General features: G+C 44.9%; 1 protein-coding gene across 1 annotated transcript in view; it reads right to left on the bottom strand.

Moving 5' to 3' along the window:
* Nucleotides 1-12,111, bottom strand: part of WDR77 (WD repeat domain 77) — a 142,289-nt gene that overhangs the window by 84,351 nt on the left and 45,827 nt on the right. The window lies entirely within an intron of this gene.

Below are 12,111 nucleotides of genomic sequence, written 5' to 3'. Positions count from 1 at the left end.
GAAAACCATGTTTAGTACACAACACCACCTTATCCAAATGAAAAATAAGGTAAGGCGAATTATATTGTAATGCCAAAAGCTCAGACACTCTTGGAGCAGAAGAAATAAAACTTTCCAAGACAACAACTTAATATCTATGGAAAGCACAGGTTCAAACGGAACCCCTTGAAGAACTAAATTCAAATTCCATGGAGGAGCAATTAGTTTAAACACAGGCCTGATTCTAATCAAAGTCTGACAAAAGGATTGAACATCTGGGACATCAGCCAGACGTTTGTGTAACAAAATAGATAAAGCAGAGATCTGACCCTTTAGGGAAATCGCTGATAAACCCTTCTCCAATCCTTCTGGGAGAAAAGACAAAATTCTGGGAATCCTAACTCTACTCCATGAGTAGCCCTTGGATTCACACCAATAAAGATATTTACCCAATATCTTATGGTAAATATTCCTAGTAACAGGCTTACGTGCCTGAATCAAGGTATCTATGATCGAATCAGAGAAACCTCGCTTGGATAGGATTAAGCGTTCAATCTCCAAGCAGTCAGCTTCAGAGAAAGATTCGGGTGAAGGAAGGGTCCCTGAATGAGAAGGTCCTTCCTCAACGGAAGTGTCCAAGGTGGCAGAGATGACATGTCCACCAGATCGGCATACCAAATCTTGCGAGGCCACGCAGGAGCGATGAGGATCACCAATGCCTTCTCCTGTTTGATCCGAGCAATAACTCGGGGTAGAAGAGCAAACGGGGGGAACAGATATGCTAGGCTGAAGGAACAAGGAACTGCCAATGCATTTATCAGCTCGGCCTGGGGATCCCTGGACCTGGACCCGTATCTCGGAAGCTTTGCATTCTGATGAAAAGCCATGAGATCCAATTCCGGCCGACCCCATTTGAGAATCAGATTGGAAAATATTCCCGGATGGAGTTCCCACTCTCCCGGATGAAAAGTCTGCCTGCTCAGAAAGTCCGCCTCCCAGTTTTCCCCCCCTGGGATGTGGATCGCTGACAGATGGCAAGAATGGGCCTCCGCCCACTGGATTATCTTGGCTACCGCGGTCATCGCTAAGGAACTCCTCGTTCCTCCCTGATGATTGATGTAAGCCACTGTCGTTATGTTGTCCGACTGGAATCTGACGAATTGAGCCGAAGCCAACTGAGGCCAGGCCCGAAGCGTATTTAAGATCGCCCTTAGCTCTAGGATGTTGATGGGAAGGAGAGACTCTACCCGAGTCCATACTCCCTGAGCCTTTAACGAGCCTCAGACTGCTCCCGATCCTAAAAGGCTGGCGTCCGTTGTCACAATTACCCATGAAGGTCTGCGAAAGCACGTCCCCTGGGATAGATGATCCAGAGACAACCACTATTGAAGAGAGTCTCTCGTCTCTTGTTCTAGGGTTATTTGAGGAGACAAATTTGTATAATCTCCATTCCACTGCCTGAGCATGCTTAACTGCAGAGGCCTGAGGTGAAACCGAGCAAACGGAATGATGTCCATTGCTGCCACCATCAATCCGATGACCTCCACACACACAGAGCCACTGACGGCCGAGGAGTGGACTGAAGTATTCAACATGTATTCAGAATCTTTGACTTTCTGACCTCCGTCAGAAAAATTCTCATGGATAGAGAGTCAATTAGAGTTCCCAAGAAGTATACCCTTGTCTGCAGAATTAAACTCTTTTCCAGATTTACCTTCCACCCGTGAGTTCTCACGAAAGACAGCACAATGTCGGTATGGGACCTTGTTTGCTGATAAGATGACGCCTGGATTAGAATATCGTCCAGATAAGGCGCCACCGCAATGCCCCGCGGTCTTAGAACCGCCAGCAAAGACCCCAGGACCTTTGTGAAAATTCTGGGTGCCATGGCCAGACCAAAAGGGAGAGCCACGAACTGAAAAGGTTTGTCCAGAAAGGCAAACTTCAGGAACTTGTGATGATCTCTGTGGATAGGAACATGAAGATATGCATCCTTTAGATCCACTGACGTCATAAATTGACCCTCCTGGATCAATGGAAGAATGGTACGAATAGTTTCCATCTTGAAAGATGGAACTCTGAGAAACTTGTTTAGACTCTTGAGGTCTAAGATAGGTCTGAAAGTTCCCTCCTTCTTTGGAACCACAAACAGATTTGAATAAAAACCCTGTCCTTGTTCCTGTATCGTAACGGGACCAATCACTCCCATGGAAGAGAGGTCTTTTACACAATGTAAGAATGCCTTTCTTTTTATCTGGTCTGCAGATAATCGTGAAACAAGAAATCTTCCTCGGGGGAAAGAATTTCTGAACTCCAGTTTGTATCCCTGAGACACTATTTCTATAGCCCAGGGATCCGGAACATCTCGCACCCAAGCCTGAATGAATAAGGAAAGTCTGCCCCCTACCAGATTCGGTCCCGGATCGGGGGCAAACCCTTCATGCCGACTTGGAAGCAGCAGTAGGTTTCTTGGATTGTTTACCCTTGTTCCACGATTGGTTGGGTCTCCAGGTAGCCTTGGGTTGTGAATAGTTTCCTTCCTGTTTAGAGGAAGAAGAGAAAGTTTCCTTTGAAGTTTCGAAAGGAACGAAAATTACTTTGTCGACCCTTCTGCTTGGTTTTTTTTTATCCTGTGGGAGGAGATGACCCTTGCCTCCCGTAATGTCAGAGATAATTTCCTTCAAGCCAGGCCCAAACAGGGTCTTCCCCTTGTAAGGAATAGCCAGAAGTTTAGACTTGGATGACACGTCCGCAGACCAAGGTTTCTACCACAAGGCCCTGCGGGTTAGGATAGAAAAACCTGAACTCTTAGCAGCCAATTTAGTAATCTGCAGAGAAGCATCAGTAATAAACCAATTAGCTCATTTAAGAGCCTTAATCCGATCCTGTATCTCTTACAAAGAAGTCTCAGTCTTAAGAGACTCTGCAAGAGCATCAAACCAATAAGCTGCCGCACTAGTGATTGTAACAATGCAAGCAGCCGGTTGCAATAACAAACCCTGGTGAAGACCCTCCAACTTCTTATCCATAGGATCTTTGAAAGCACAACTAGCCTCAATAGGGATAGTAGTTCGTTTGGCCAAGGTGGAAATAGCTGCCTCCACCTTAGGCACCATCTGCCAAGATTCCCTGACAGCGTCAGCTATAGGGAACATCTTCTTGAAAATGGACGAAGGAGAGCAGGGAATACCTGGTCTCTCCCATTCCTTAGAAATAATCTCCGAAGTTTGCTTGGGAACTGGAAAAACATCTGAGTAAGAAGGAACTTTTAAGTATCTGTCTAACTTACTCAACTTCTCAGGAGCGACCACCGTCAAATCACAGTAAACACAGTTCAATATCCAGCACTTCTAAACCCTCAGGTGTGTGCACACTGTCATAGGATCACTGCAACAATCCCAAAGATTCAAAACTCACAATAAATGCAGCGGCACCACTTCTCATCTTCCAAGAATTATTTTATTTCCACATAGTGGGAGCAGGATCAGCAAAAACGTTTCAGGTTATACACCCTTAGTCATGTTCATCACTATTGAATCACAGTCGTCCAGAGTCACTAAAACCTCCCTGAGTAACAGGCGGAGGTGTTCTAGTTTAAACCTGAAAGAAACCACTTCAGAATCAGTCAGAGGTAAGGAACTTCCCGAGTCAGAAATTTCACCTTCCGATAGAACCTCCATACCCTCCAACTCAGAACCCTGGGAGGGTACGTCGGAGATTGCCATCATAGTATCAGAAACTTCATTGACCACATAGTTGTCCTTCCTTTTACGTGTGCCTTGAAGTATAGGAAAGGCAGATAACGCATCAGAAAGTGTAGAAGACATAACTGCAGCTATGTCCTTTAATGTAACTGCAGCAGAAACTTTAAGATAAGTACAGGGCACTGCTTGAGCGGACGTTAAGGGCTGTGACGCTTGGGGAGAAAGCTGCAGCATATTCTGCATCTCATCGTTAGACTCTTGAGAAGCATCCGCTTTAGACAAGTTTTTATCAGAAATTTTTTTTTCTCTATAGTTTAAAGCCCTCTCAATGCATGAGGGACAAAAAGGAACAGGAGGTTCCACATTGGCATTCAAACACATGGCACAAGTAACATTTTGGACATCTTCTAAATACATGATATTGAAGAAAAAACAGTGTAATAAAAAAATATATACTAGCCCTTTAAATTGTATTAGCTCCTTAAATCTTTAATCTACCACTCTCTTACTGTGTTGAAAAAAACAAGAGTGTGTAAGAACTAATACCAAAAAAAAACAGAACTGGCCCTTTGATAAATCCTGAAAAAAAATAACAGGATACTATGCCTTAAATTGTATTGGCCCCTTAAATAAAAAACAACAACAATTTTACTGAACCGGATAAACCTTTATAACAAATTCTTTGTTTGCAAGAAAAAAATAACTGACACCTCTTCGCCTCAACAGCTCCGCTGAGGCGCCTACCTGCCACCCGGTTTTCAGACCACTCTTCCCAGCAAAATCACGATCGGGTCTCAGAACGCTATCAACCGCTTGCTTTATACAACCATGCGGTTCTAGCGTAACACCCAACTGAAATCCTGATGTCGGAACTCCGGAAGAGGCTAACTGCGCGGCTTCCCTAACCCAACTGATGAGTGCAAAAATTAGCCCCGCCCTTTGTGGGCATCAAAATCTAATGCCACTTCTCGGCTAAAGTTTTAATAAAATAAAAAAAAAAAAAAAAAGATACTGCCTTATAGCAAATCTTAGTGCCGGTATAATGATGCCTTATAGTGCCGGTATAATGATGCCTTATAAGGAAGCCCTCTATTTAAGGAGCCCATGTTCCCTAAGAAATAGCCCCAAGCATAGCCCAGTACCTGAATAAAGTCGTTTTGTAGGGGAGTCCTCAACTTAAGGAGACCATGTTCCCAATAAAAATAGCCCCAAGCGCATACTGATCCACAAAAATGTACCGCTCAGGATCGCCCATATGGAAAAAGACCCTGAGGGTCGGTACTTACTATTACAAGGAACGCTACATACCCACCCTATCACATTGGCTTGCATATACGCCCCAAATACAGACCAACACCACTATGTAAAAAAAGTCACCAAGGTATTGCTAGACTACTCCAAAGGCCCCACTTTTGTAGCTGGGGACCTGAATCTCCCACTTGACCCACTTCTTGACACGTCTAGCGGGTCATCCAATGTCCCCCGCAGATCTACTAAGAGTGTGAGGACGTCTCTTGCTGACATACAACTACACGACGTTTGGAGAACACTACACCCAACAGACCGTGACTATACATATTTTTCCCCCCCACACGACAAATACTCACGCATAGACTATTTCTTTACAGATTCTCTGGGTCTCGACTTGACAGTGGACTGTGAGATAGGCTCCATTACCTGGTCTGACCATGCCCCCGTGATGTGCAGGGTGATATGGCCCGACATTCCCCCAACAACATATCTGGAGGTTGGATGACTCCTTGCTGGAATCACCACCCATAGCTGAAGAAGTAAGCAAATCTCTGACCGAATATTTCACAATCAACGACCCCGCGAGTACTTCCATATCAAACACATGGGAAGCGCACAAGTGTGTTGTCCGCGGTGTTTTCCTCAAACATAAAGCAAGACAGATTAGGTCATATAGAGAAAAACACACGCAGCTATTGTCTACAATCTCTGACCTAGAGGCTAAACATAAGCTCAAACCGACTGATAAAACAATTAAAACTAACATCACAACGACCAAGCTAAATCTTAAAAACCATCTTATGACAGCCCATCACAGACGACTGTTTTGGACCAAACAACAGTACTATGAGGGGGGTAATAAGCCAGGCAAATTGTTGGCGAGATCGATCCGTAGATCACAGCTTAAAGCCTACATACATCACTTAAAAGCGAAAGATGGCTCCAAAATAAGAGGTTGCAAACAGATCGCAGAAGCCTTTCACACATACTATAGTAAACTATATAATTTGCCTAGCAAATTAGACGGAATGCAAACCGCAAACTCACCATCTACTGAGGTAGACCGAATTGACAAGTACCTCTCTGACCTGGAGTTACCCCAACTTGTAGATGCAGACATGGACACCCTAGACGCCCCAATTACCCTAGAGGAACTGACTGACGCAATTAAGGATCTCCCCAAAGGGAAATGCCCGGGTCCGGATGGACTCACACCTAAATATTTTAAGACATTCCTTCCTTTACTGGCCCCTAGCTTGCTCCAATTATTCAATAACCTACGTGACAGCCCCAGATTGATGAGGTCCATGCTGGAGGCGCACATAACGGTCATCCCCAAACCGGGTAAGGAACCCACAACCCCAGAAAATTTCAGACCAATATCTTTACTAAACACGGACATTAAACTACTAGCTAAAATTCTGGCAAAACGCCTCAATAAATTTTTACCAAATTTGATCTCTCCAGAGCAGGTGGGCTTCATTCCGGGTAGGGAGGCTCGTGACAATACCACAAAGGTCCTACAGTTGGCAAACTATGCAAGGGTTGAAGGTGTGCCTATGGCCCTCTTCTCTACCGACGCAGAGAAGGCCTTCGACCGGGTCAGATGGCCTTTTCTGCGTCGAGTGATGCGATCGATGAATTTCGGAGAGAGTTTTCTGAACATGGTGTTTTCTCTGTATTCTGACCCGGGCGCCCGAGTAAGGGTAAACGGCACGCTTTCAGAGCCGTTCAAAAACAGAATTTATGTTTACCTGATAAATTTCTTTCTCCAACGGTGTGTCCGGTCCACGGCGTCATCCTTACTTGTGGGATATTCTCTTCCCCAACAGGAAATGGCAAAGAGCCCAGCAAAGCTGGTCACATGATCCCTCCTAGGCTCCGCCTACCCCAGTCATTCGACCGACGTTAAGGAGGAATATTTGCATAGGAGAAACCATATGGTACCGTGGTGACTGTAGTTAAAGAAAATAAAATATCAGACCTGATTAAAAAAACCAGGGCGGGCCGTGGACCGGACACACCGTTGGAGAAAGAAATTTATCAGGTAAACATAAATTCTGTTTTCTCCAACATAGGTGTGTCCGGTCCACGGCGTCATCCTTACTTGTGGGAACCAATACCAAAGCTTTAGGACACGGATGAAGGGAGGGAGCAAATCAGGTCACCTAAATGGAAGGCACCACGGCTTGCAAAACCTTTCTCCCAAAAATAGCCTCAGAAGAAGCAAAAGTATCAAACTTGTAAAATTTGGTAAAAGTGTGCAGTGAAGACCAAGTCGCTGCCCTACATATCTGATCAACAGAAGCCTCGTTCTTGAAGGCCCATGTGGAAGCCACAGCCCTAGTGGAATGAGCTGTGATTCTTTCGGGAGGCTGCCGTCCGGCAGTCTCGTAAGCCAATCTGATGATGCTTTTAATCCAAAAAGAGAGAGAGGTAGAAGTTGCTTTTTGACCTCTCCTTTTACCTGAATAAACAACAAACAAGGAAGATGTTTGTCTAAAATCCTTTGTAGCATCTAAATAGAATTTTAGAGCGCGAACAACATCCAAATTGTGCAACAAACGTTCCTTCTTTGAAACTGGTTTTGGACACAGAGAAGGTACGATAATCTCCTGGTTAATGTTTTTGTTAGAAACAACTTTTGGAAGAAAACCAGGTTTAGTACGTAAAACCACCTTATCTGCATGGAACACCAGATAAGGAGGAGAACACTGCAGAGCAGATAATTCTGAGACTCTTCTAGCAGAAGAAATCGCAACTAAAAACAAAACTTTCCAAGATAATAACTTAATATCAACGGAATGTAAGGGTTCAAACGGAACCCCCTGAAGAACTGAAAGAACTAAATTGAGACTCCAAGGAGGAGTCAAAGGTTTGTAAACAGGCTTGATTCTAACCAGAGCCTGAACAAAGGCTTGAACATCTGGCACAGCTGCCAGCTTTTTGTGAAGTAATACCGACAAGGCAGAAATCTGTCCCTTCAGGGAACTTGCAGATAATCCTTTTTCCAATCCTTCTTGAAGGAAGGATAGAATCCTAGGAATCTTAACCTTGTCCCAAGGGAATCCTTTAGATTCACACCAACAGATATATTTTTTCCAAATTTTGTGGTAAATCTTTCTAGTCACAGGCTTTCTGGCCTGAACAAGAGTATCGATAACAGAATCTGAGAATCCTCGCTTCGATAAAATCAAGCGTTCAATCTCCAAGCAGTCAGCTGGAGTGAAACCAGATTCGGATGTTCGAACGGACCCTGAACAAGAAGGTCTCGTCTCAAAGGTAGCTTCCAAGGTGGAGCCGATGACATATTCACCAGATCTGCATACCAAGTCCTGCGTGGCCACGCAGGAGCTATCAAGATCACCGACGCCCTCTCCTGCTTGATCCTGGCTATCAGCCTGGGGATGAGAGGAAATGGCGGGAACACATAAGCTAGTTTGAAGGTCCAAGGTGCTACTAGTGCATCCACTAGAGCCGCCTTGGGATCCCTGGATCTGGCCCCGTAGCAAGGAACTTTGAAGTTCTGACGAGAGGCCATCAGATCCATGTCTGGAATGCCCCACAGGTGAGTGACTTGGGCAAAGATTTCCGGATGGAGTTCCCACTCCCCCGGATGCAATGTCTGCCGACTCAGAAAATCCGCTTCCCAATTTTCCACTCCTGGGATGTGGATAGCAGACAGGTGGCAGGAGTGAGACTCCGCCCAAAGAATAATTTTGGTTACTTCTTCCATCGCTAGGGAACTCCTTGTTCCCCCCTGATGGTTGATGTACGCAACAGTCGTCATGTTGTCTGATTGAAACCGTATGAACCTGGTCCTCGCAAGCTGGGGCCAGGCCTGGAGAGCATTGAATATCGCTCTCAGTTCCAGAATATTTATCGGTAGAAGAGATTCTTCCCGAGACCAAAGACCCTGAGCTTTCAGGGATCCCCAGACCGCGCCCCAGCCTATCAGACTGGCGTCGGTCGTGACAATGACCCACTCTGGTCTGTGGAACAACATCCCTTGAGACAGATTGTCCAGGGACAGCCACCAACGGAGTGAGTCTCTGGTTCTCTGATTTACTTGTATCTTCGGAGACAAGTCTGTATAGTCCCCATTCCACTGACTGAGCATGCACAGTTGTAATGGTCTTAGATGAATGCGCGCAAAAGGAACTATGTCCATCGCCGCCACCATCAACCCGATCACTTCCATGCACTGAGCTATGGAAGGAAGAGGAACGGAATGAAGTATCCGACAAGAGTCCAGAAGCTTTGTTTTTCTGACCTCTGTTAGAAAGATCCTCATTTCTAAGGAGTCTATAATTGTTCCCAAGAAGGGAACCCTTGTTGACGGGGATAGAGAACTCTTTTCCACGTTCACTTTCCAGCCGTGAGATCTGAGAAAGGCCAGGACAATGTCCGTGTGAGCCTTTGCTTGAGGAAGGGACGACGCTTGAATCAGAATGTCGTCCAGGTAAGGTACTACTGCAATGCCCCTTGGTCTTAGCACCGCTAGAAGGGACCCTAGTACCTTTATGAAAATCCTTGGAGCAGTGGCTAATCCGAAAGGAAGCGCCACGAACTGGTAATGTTTGTCCAGGAATGCAAACCTTAGGAACCGATGATGTTCCTTGTGGATAGGAATATGTAGATACGCATCCTTTAAATCCACCGTGGTCATGAATTGACCTTCCTGGATGGAAGGGAGGATAGTTCGAATGGTTTCCATCTTGAACGATGGGACCTTGAGAAATTTGTTTAAGATCTTGAGATCTAGGATTGGTCTGAACGTTCCCTCTTTTTTGGGAACTATGAACAGATTGGAGTAGAACCCCATCCCTTGTTCTCTTAATGGAACAGGATGAATCACTCCCATTTTTAACAGGTCTTCTACACAATGTAAGAACGCCTGTCTTTTTATGTGGTCTGAAGACAACTGCGACCTGTGGAACCTCCCCCTTGGGGGAAGTCCCTTGAATTCCAGAAGATAACCCTGGGAGACTATTTCTAGCGCCCAAGGATCCAGAACATCTCTTGCCCAAGCCTGAGCGAAGAGAGAGAGTCTGCCCCCCACCAGATCCGGTCCCGGATCGGGGGCCAATATTTCATGCTGTCTTGGTAGCAGTGGCAGGTTTTTTGGCCTGCTTTCCCTTGTTCCAGCCTTGCATTGGTCTCCAAGCTGGCTTGGCCTGAGAAGTATTACCCTCTTGCTTAGAGGACGTAGCACCTTGGGCTGGTCCGTTTTTACGAAAGGGACGAAAATTAGGTCTATTTTTTGCCTTGAAAGGCCGATCCTGAGGAAGGGCGTGGCCCTTACCCCCAGTGATATCAGAGATAATCTCCTTCAAGTCAGGACCAAACAACGTTTTCCCCTTGAAAGGAATGTTTAGTAGCTTGTTCTTGGAAGACGCATCAGCCGACCAAGATTTCAACCAAAGCGCTCTGCGCGCCACAATAGCAAACCCAGAGTTCTTAGCCGCTAACTTAGCCAATTGCAAAGAGGCGTCTAGAGTGAAAGAATTAGCCAATTTGAGAGCATTGATTCTGTCCATAATCTCCTCATAAGGAGGAGAGTCACTATCGAGCACCTTAAGCAGTTCATCAAACCAGAAATATGCGGCAGTAGTGACAGGGACAATGCATGAAATGGGTTGTAGAAGGTAACCCTGCTGAACAAACATCTTTTTAAGCAAACCTTCTAATTTTTTATCCATAGGATCTTTGAAAGCACAACTATCCTCTATGGGAATAGTGGTGCGTTTGTTTAAAGTAGAAACCGCTCCCTCGACCTTGGGGACTGACTGCCATAAGTCCTTTCTGGGGTCGACCATAGGAAACAATTTTTTAAATATGGGGGGAGGGACGAAAGGAATACCGGGCCTTTCCCATTCTTTATTAACAATGTCCGCCACCCGCTTGGGTATAGGAAAAGCTTCTGGGAGCCCCGGCACCTCTAGGAACTTGTCCATTTTACATAGTTTCTCTGGGATGACTAAATTTTCACAATCATCCAGAGTGGATAATACCTCCTTAAGCAAAATGCGGAGATGTTCCAATTTAAATTTAAATGTAATCACATCAGATTCAGCCTGCTGAGAAATGTTCCCTAAATCAGTAATTTCTCCCTCAGACAAAACCTCCCTGGCCCCCTCAGATTGGGTTAGGGGCCCTTCAGAGATATTAATATCAGCGTCGTCATGCTCTTCAGTAACTAAAACAGAGCAGCCACGCTTACGCTGACAAGGGTTCATTTTGGCTAAAATGTTTTTAACAGAATTATCCATTACAGCCGTTAATTGTTGCATAGTAAGGAGTATTGGCGCGCTAGATGTACTAGGGGCCTCCTGAGTGGGCAAGACTCGTGTAGACGAAGGAGGGAATGATGCAGTACCATGCTTACTCCCCTCACTTGAGGAATCATCTTGGGCATCATTGTCATTATCACATAAATCACATTTATTTAAATGAATAGGAATTCTGGCTTCCCCACATTCAGAACACAGTCTATCTGGTAGTTCAGACATGTTAAACAGGCATAAACTTGATCAGAAAGTACAAAAAACGTTTTAAAATAAAACCGTTACTGTCACTTTAAATTTTAAACTGAACACACTTTATTACTGCAATTGCGAAAAAACATGAAGGAATTGTTCAAAATTCACCAAATTTTCACCACAGCGTCTTAAAGCCTTGAAAATATTGCACACCAATTTTGGAAGCTTTAACCCTTAAAATAACGGAACCGGAGCCGTTTTAAGCTTTAAACCCCTTTACAGTCCCTGGTATCTGCTTTGCTGAGACCCAACCAAACCCAAAGGGGAATACGATACCAAATGACGCCTTCAGAAGTCTTTTATAAGTATCAGAGCTCCTCTCACATGCGACTGCATGCCATGCCTCTCAAAAACAAGTGCGCAACACCGGCGCGAAAATGAGACTCTGCCTATGCTTTGGGAAAGCCCCTAAAGAATAAGGTGTCTAAAACAGTGCCTGCCGATATTATTATATCAAAATACCCAGATAAAATGATTCCTCAAGGCTAAATATGTGTTAATAATCAATCGATTTAGCCCAGAAAAAGTCTACAGTTTAAATAAGCCCTTGTGAAGCCCTTATTTACAATCGTAATAAACATGGCTTACCGGATCCCATAGGGAAAATGACAGCTTCCAGCATTACATCGTCTTGT

Source organism: Bombina bombina, chromosome 3, assembly GCF_027579735.1.
Source record: "Bombina bombina isolate aBomBom1 chromosome 3, aBomBom1.pri, whole genome shotgun sequence".
NCBI lineage: Eukaryota > Metazoa > Chordata > Amphibia > Anura > Bombinatoridae > Bombina > Bombina bombina.
This window is presented reverse-complemented; position numbering and strand designations above follow the sequence as displayed.